This window comes from Muntiacus reevesi, chromosome 3 (assembly GCF_963930625.1).
Source record: "Muntiacus reevesi chromosome 3, mMunRee1.1, whole genome shotgun sequence".
Lineage (NCBI taxonomy): Eukaryota > Metazoa > Chordata > Mammalia > Artiodactyla > Cervidae > Muntiacus > Muntiacus reevesi.
The window spans coordinates 35,488,627-35,496,959 of NC_089251.1; positions in this window are offsets into that span (position 1 = coordinate 35,488,627).

Genomic DNA, 8,333 nt, shown 5'->3' on the forward strand with positions numbered 1-8,333 from the left:
CCCTCTTCCAGGGGATCTTCCTGACCCAGGGATTGAACCCACATCTCCTGTGTCTCCTGCACAGCAGGTGGATTCTTTATCACTGAGCCATCAGGGAAACCCATGTCTGCCAATACTGTACCCTTATGTGTGAGGAGCTGATGACGGGGAATATCAGGTCTATTTTACAGAGGGGCAAACTGAGGCCAGACTAGTGAAAAGACCTAATTGTTCTCTTGTTAAGAATGTCAGACAATATCATATCTGGTGTGTAATTCATTAGTCTTTATATTTCCTTCTTTTTAAATGAGGAAATTAGTAAGAACTGTGGAAGAGTAGGGTCCCACAGACAGAGGCAATAATGTGAGAATAACCCTGGGGAGTGGGTGTGGAGGGGACCCCTCTAGTGAGGAAAGGGATGTGATGTGGATCAGGGCTTTCACTGCTGGGCTCTCCACCTACTCCTAAACAAAAAGAGCACATGGCTAGGGGCAGGGAACCCTACTCCCATGTCCTCCCCCAGCCTCCAGAATGGCTCAAACACATCTCATGCTCCAGCTGTAGTAACATCAGGGGCATTAAATTTAGAAAACAGCCTCTGAAGGATGTCTTTCTCTCTTTTCGGTTTTCCTTTCCTCAGAGAAGGCCAGGGTAACAAGGAACAAGACAGTCAGGTGCTTACTCAGAGGGCAAGTGGAGATGCAAGGCAAGACCCCTGCAGGCGTTTAGGCTTCACATGTCAGGACGGGGGTCATGGAGGCCAACTGCCCCACTGTGCTCAGTAGCTGGTGAGCAGCACCGTTCCCTGCTTTGCCTGAGCTCACGTGCCACACTGTCCGCTGGCGAGGCTTAGAAATCTTCACAGAAGCCTCCGCCCCCACCCCCCCCAAGCCCTCAGCAAGCAGGTGAAAGGGCACTTGTCTTTCTCGCCATCACCATCTGTCATCGGCTTTGCTCAGGCTGGTGCAGGATTTCAGCAGTGACGTCAGGGCCACCTCCATCCTGGTGCACACCTGAGCTGCTTGGCCTGGCCTGGGCCTGAGCAGAGGCACTGGGTGCCTGGGGTCCACTTGGAGAAATTCCCTTTGGTCTGAAGTTACCCCTTCTTAGTAAAAAGGAAGGAGGAAAATGATCTGCCCAGACATTTTGTTGACCCCTCCTCGCTGGTGTTAATCTGCTATAATGCTGTCGGCAGGTTAGAGCTGGGGACTAGAATTCCCATCAGATCCTTCCAGGAGGGCTGTGACCGACTGTGGAAATCATTTTCCATGTGTGCCTGTGGTTGCACCCGCCCAGACTTTCTGAGGGGTGCACTTCCTTCTCTGTCCCCAGCCTTCAACCAGCAACCATCATCCAGCATTCAAGCCCACGAGATCTTCCTTCTCACTCACTCAGCCCACCTGAAATGACACTATTAGATGGAGACCCTGGAGGTACTTTGAGCATGTCATTCTCACAATAGTGTGAATTTATTTGGCAGATCAAGTTTGCTTGCCTGGCAGCTGCCTAAGATTAGAGAGGTGAAGGACAGACATTTCAATGGAAAAGAAAAAGATGCTTTTGGCGTTTGGAGGCTGTTGTGAAGGAGGGAGCATGGGTTTCTTGAGATCAGTGGGTGCCCAAAGCGGGTCATAAAAAGGTGAGAAACAAGAGGAGATGGAAAGGGGAAGTCTCAGAAGACACAATTTCACATAAACTCAATCTGACCTACTTAACACTTCTGCTTAGGCCCCACCCAACTGGAGAAGAAATGCTGATATTAACTCAAATAACAGAGAGGCGAGGAAAACCGGACCGGTTTGGCTAATAGAAGTGACAGACTTTTTTCCTACCAGAAATTCCGTGCACAATCCACCCTGCAGGGCACACGGCCCTTTCCTAACAAATAAGCATCCGATTAGCATGCAGACTTGGGGTCCCAGGGACCTCCAATGCCCCTTCCCAAGATCTCGACTCTTTGGCTCATTCCTGGTTCCAGGCACACGCTGTCACTTTCTCACCCCTAGTCTTTGCTTATGCCATTCTTTTGCTAGGATTTCCTTTCTCTGACTTTTCCCCATCCTTTGAGGCCAGCTCAGTTCAGTTCAGTTCAGTCGCTTAGCCGTGTCTGACTCAGTAGCATGCTTTCCCTTTACCTTCTCCAGAAAACATTCAATCATTCAACCACTATTTCTTGAGTGCCTACTATGTGCCAGGTACCTTTCCAGGTGGTGAAGGTACAGCAGGAAACGAAACACTCAATCCTTTACCTTATAGAGCTTATATTCTGGTGGTCAGCATCCATCTTCCCAAGACAAGAGCAATCACAACAACCCCCATGCTCACATCTCTATCACTCTATCAGATGGTTCTAGAAGGGGTTGGCCTTGCCCCACCTCCCCAGGGACAGACACCATGCCAAGCACCAGAGGAAGCCCCTGATTTCTTTATATAAGGAACACAGGGACAGAAAATCTGGTAGGAAGGGTAGAGGCTAGGGGTCTTATATGCAAACTGTACTTGCGTAGCTTGTGTGCTGTTTTTATTCAGTTTTATCCTTGTTTAGAGGATCACTAAAGCAATTTAGAATTGATGTTTTTGAAATGTGTTGGAGAAGTCCCTTGGACTGCAAGGAAACCAATCCTGAATATTCATTGGAAAGACTGATGCTGAATCTGAAGCTCCAATACTTTGGCCACCTGATGCAAAGAAATGACTCATTGGAAAAGACCCTGATGCTGGGAAAGATTGAAAGCAGGAGAAGGGGGTGACAGAGGATGAGATGGTTGGATGACATCACCAACTCAATGGACATGAGTTTGAGCAAGCTGCAGGAGTTGGTGATGGACAGGGAAGCCTGGTGTGCTGCAGTCCATGGGGTTGCAAAGAGTCAGACACGACTGAGTGACCGAACTGAACTGAAAGCAATTTAGTGATTTGTCTTAGAGCTGTGTTGGCCTGTCAGATCCCTTGTTATCACGTAGTTTGTGTGTCTATTTGGGATGGTTTTCAAGGGTGATGGAGGTGGGAGAGAACTGAAGATCTCCAAAAGTAATTCCTTAGCACTTCACCATCTGGCACATAGTAAGTGCTTAAAACCTGCTAATTCTACCTGTTGGTAGAATTGTTGTTGAAAGGTCGGGAAGGTGTAATATGGACCCAGCTATCTGATCCTGAGACTGGGCACCATGTGGGTGTGAAACATACCAGGGACTCCAGCGTTCTGGTGTTAGCTCGGGTTACTGAGTTGGCAGGGGCCTTCCGAAGGAGCTGCTCCTCGTGCATAATTCACTGCTTGTTCCTCCAAAGAGGAGCAGTGGGTGTGAAATCAACAGGGACGCCGCTGCCCCTGGAGGAAGCTGGCTGACATCCTGTATATTCGAAAAGAAAACTGAAAGCGCTTTTCTTCACAAGAAACCATTGTAAGTGTTTTCCTCTTTTTTTCCTAACCCCTCAGGTACCATGGAGTTTCTGGGGTCCAGAGTTGTGGGTGAAACAGTGAGGGGTGGGGGGTGGAGTGTAGGGTGGTACAAAGGGAATTTGGGTTGTTCTGTGGTCCGTGCTCTTTGTCTGATTTGAGGAAGGTGTCAGCCTACTGGAGCCCACCCCGAGGAGCCCTCAGCTATATGATCTGTGATCTGCATCCTGGTGATAGTAACCTCTTTTCTGGCTGTTAAAGTGCATTCCTGTGTAGATGGGGAAAGAGAGAAAGCAAGCTAGGGCCAGAGCCGGGACAGGAATGTGACTATTTCCTTAATTGGACATAAGAACCTTGAACTGTTCCAGTTTCAGTGTTTCTTTTAAGAGCCTGGACCTAAAGATTCCATAGAGTTTTCTTTCTCTGAAAAACCCCTTTGGTTCAAAGGCCCCTCGATAGAAATAAAGAATAAGCCAGGGTTGAATGTCTTTGATATTTAGGAAGGCAAGAGTTCAAGGGCTGCCAGATCCCAAGCTTCTCTGGGGTGGGGGGTGGGGATGGTGAGAGCAATCTGGGCAGAATAATGAAGACTCCTCGCATGATGGCACACGGCAAGAGCATCCACAGGCTTTATACTGGGCTGCAGAGCTCTGATGAGAGGATGCAAAGCACTTCCCTCTTGAGCATTTATAGAAGCAATTTCTCTCGGCCTTATTAGCACCCTGAGAGCCAAAAAGAGACGCTATTGCGTGCTTTATTGCTTTAAGAGCCTGAGACCGAGAGTTCACACAACGTGCTGAGGACTTACAGCAAAGTCAGAGGAAGGCTAGAGGGTTCTGTCTGGTGAGTTAGGGTTGCTCTGCATGGTGGGCTGCTAAGTCCCTAATGACTGAGGTGGGAAAGTGTGCCCACACTCTCAGGCCTGCTCCTTCAGCCCCAGCTGAATGCTTGCTGGGAGGCCCCAAAAACTCCAGCGGATGAGAGGCAAGCTGCTGTGCTGCGGGGGCCACTGCAATGCCCACCAGGCAGAGCTCCTCCGCTTGCCTCTGATGTCTGCCCTCCCCCACCGCCCCCAAAGCTGGAAATTTCAGTCGAGGGGCTCCAGGGGAAAATGGGGCAGTCTGTGGTTGTGAGAAACTGAAGCATATGCAATCGTGTCTGCTGAACACCCCTTTCCTCCCCCCACCCCACACCTTAAAAACAAGCTGCGCGTCTGCTCAGTGCTTTCCAACTTACCAAGTGTTTTCATAACATTATCTCATTTCATCCTCACATCAACCCACACACATTCTTGCCTTTCAGATTTCTTATACACTCAAATGAGTTTCACTGAAAAAGGCTAGAAACTCCCCATCTCCCACTCACTTTTTTTTTCTTTTTTTTAAGCCCCAAGCCTTGGACCGATACCTTGAGAAGTTCCTAGATCCCCAGGGTAGGAAATTTGTTTATTTTACCCCACTGGATGGACACAGAGTAGTCCTGATCTTTGCTACTGGAATCAACACTTTTGTATTCAGTTTATAGATTAGTAGTTAAAACAAATGAAACCACAGAGACCAGAATAAACGTATTGTGGGGAAAACATAGGCTTTAGAACCAACAAGCCCCAAAGTCAAATTTTAGTTGAGCCATTTGAGAGTCATGTTACTTAACTTCTCAGATCCTCTCTTTTTTAGCTATAAAATGAAGCAATAGTGCCACTGTCTTCAAGTTGTTTGTGAGGCATAAGGGTTTTATCAGATACGAGTGTACCTCAGCACGCTTACATTGTGAAGTTCCTTCTAACTCCACCACTAAGGACCAGCTCCACCATTGCTAGCACATGAAAAGCAATACTGCCTTTTGGCAAAGCCAGAGGGAGATAATGTGTGGACATATATTGCTAAATGAATGTGCATGGAGACTTTTTCTCCTCCATGAATAATCAGCTATGTGTCCTGCATACATGGCACAGTGCTGCCTGAGATAGCTCTAATGAAAAATAAAGCTCAGTACTTTTATCCTTTTTTAAAAATTCTTATTTTAGGTGAGAGGAGAAAGAGCTGGGAAACTGGATTTATGTAATGTTGGAAAGCAAGGCAGTTCTGATTATGCTTTATCAAAGCATAATTGCAATGCAACTCTCTAGTTCCTGGGGATAAAGACAGGAGAAGGGAATACAGAGGAGTATTTAGTTCCCTGTTCTGCACATAGTAAATGCTTGGTAAATGTTGGTGGTAGACTGAGGGGGTTTTGAGAGACCAGGTCATGTGTTTGATTTCTGCTGCTGACTTCCTGGCAAGTGCAATGCAAGGTGTGGTGGTGTAGTGGAAAGAACATTTGACCAGCAGTCTGAAGGCCTGCGTTCAGTTTCCATCTATACCCCTTTAACAGCCTGGCAACCTAGGACATGCCACTTAATCTTTGATGTCTTCTTACCTGTAAAATGAGGAGACTGGACTCGGTGATTTGGAAAGTCTCTTTCAGCTTTAAAGTTTTGGGCCTCCATGCAACTTCATGCATTCGTGTTCCTGTTTCTTCATTTATTCAAAGGCGGTGGGTAGTAGGGATAGAAACCTATCACATGGGATATTGGGAAGAAATGGTCAGCCTGTAGATTAAAATAACCTATGTCTCTACCCACAGCAGTGTAGCTGAGTGGCTGTGTAATCCTTGGAAAGCCCCTTCATTTGTTTCAGATTCAGCTGGAATATTTGTAAAGTTGTGCTATGGTAATCTTTCTATTGATATGTTCTTTTGAGAGTTGAGATCATGGAAATGCTTTGAAAACCTGCAAGGTACTATATAGAGTATTCTAATTGAGAAACGGTATAGCTGTTATGGGTTTCCCACTTGGCACTAGTGGTAAAGAACTCACCCACCAATGCAGGAGACATTAGAGATGCTGGTTCGATCCCTGGGTCAGAAAGATCCCCTGCAGGAGGACATGGCAACCCACTGCAGTATTCTTGCCTGGAGAATCCTATGGACAGAGAAGCCTGATGGGCTATGATCTATAAGGTTGCAAAGAGTCAGACACTGACTGAAGCAACTTAGCATGCACATGCATGCATGCATAGCTGTTATACTTGTATCAAAGTTTAGCCCCCTGCTTCCCTTATTTTCAAACGAATGAGTGTGTCACAAGGACCCAGAGGAGAAACGGAAAGTATAGATTTGGGGTCCCAACCCAAAGATTACTTTCAACTCCATCCTAAGAAATGGAGGTGAAATTTAGCTAAAACTGGCATTAAAACAAAGTTTCCCCAAGAGGAGCATGAGATAATTACCTCAATGTTCTCCAATGTAGGAAATTTTTCCAGACACCAGATAGGCCAGATATCTGCTGGTGGGGACCTTACTTCCCACCCTCTTCTCCAAATGAGGCCTTTTTGACACTAAGGAGTGCATAAGTGTGTGTGTGGGGGGGGTGGGGGGGGTGGGAGTAGCTTTCTGAGTTTTGAGAGTTTCACAAAGCAATAATCACAAAGATGCAACACAGGGCTGTTGGGTGTATAAGTGGTAAGACAGCCCTTCATGCCAGGCCTTGCCATGGATTGTTACTGGGGAGAGATGGCAGAGAGCACCCAGGCCCTGGCTCAGGAACCTCGTCTAGATGCCCAGAAAGTCCAGGCTGGAAACCAGGTCTTCAATCACTGGCTTCTATTTGGTTGGAGTAGATGACTTGTCACGATCACAGGCATCCTTTGAGAAGCTTCCCTACCCTGTAGACAAGGCGCAAACAGCGCCCCCTGTCGGCAGTAAACGCACACTTGGAATCCAACCCCCACCCACCCCCATGACACCTGTCCATAGAAGCATCATCGTCCTCAGCAGGATACTACCATCAGAAGAGCAGAATGAAGGTGGTAATGGGCAACTGAAATCAATTTCTGATAGATCTTGTGGGGTAGGAGTGGAGGACAAGTTGGTGAGAAGCTCCTGAATTTCTCTGATTGGAAGCAGCAATTAGGGATCTGGCCTGGAGGCACATTTTCACAGGAAGTCTTTTGTTTTTATTCAGATTATATATATGAATGACTAAAAAGAGCAAAATTGGTTTTCATGTAACTATTCTTGTACATTCTTATCGATTATTTTTATTTGGGTTGGCTTGAGAGCGTTGATCAAATTATGAGGGCCCCCCTCATGACTCTGCCACTGTTAAAACCTCGCCATTAATCCTATCCTCCTTTACCCGAGGTAAACCTGAGACAACTTTTAAGCACAAACATATGTACCCAATACATTCACTATCTTTCAAAGAGCTGAGTTCAACGCACACTTCATTTTGCCTAGTTTGGGATACCTCCCTCCCCCACCTCCCCCACCTCCCCCACCTCCCCCTACCGCCCCACAGACATCCTCTGCGCGCTTAAGTCAGGGTTATGAAGCTATTTTACAGGAGTCTTTGAGGCAGAGGTGTGAAGCAACGCACTCCAGCCACAGCGGGGCAGACTCCACCCCTGCTATGGGGGCTGCTCGGCAGCCTGAGCGCCCCAGAGACTCCTGGCGGCAGCACCGCAATTCCTGGGCAGGGTTGGGAGGGTTCGGAACCCTTTTGTTTCTTCTTTTGTTTCTTCTCCTTGGAGCAGATCTGCGAGCCCAGGCTGGTGGGTGGTGTGTGCTTGCGCGGCGCGACTCCCAGCACCCCCGGTCTCCCGCCGCCAGCCGAGTGTGTATGTGTCCAGTGGAAAAAAACCCTACAACGACACCACATCTTTTCTCACCCAGATCAAACCTTCCGCAGCTCCCAGCGCTGCAGACCAGCCCCTTGCAAGCTAACACGAGCCCCCGCGGGCATTCGGTCGCCCCAGCTCCGCGTCCCCTCCCACCTTCCCACCGCCTCTTTTGGAGTTGTGCTCTCATTTCCACGCAGCTTCCCGGGGGACAGAAGAGACGCGCCTCGCCTCGGGCGCAGCGATCCAGGTGCTGCGGTCGAGGATGCCAAGGAAAGGCCTAATCTGGGGGAGCAGGG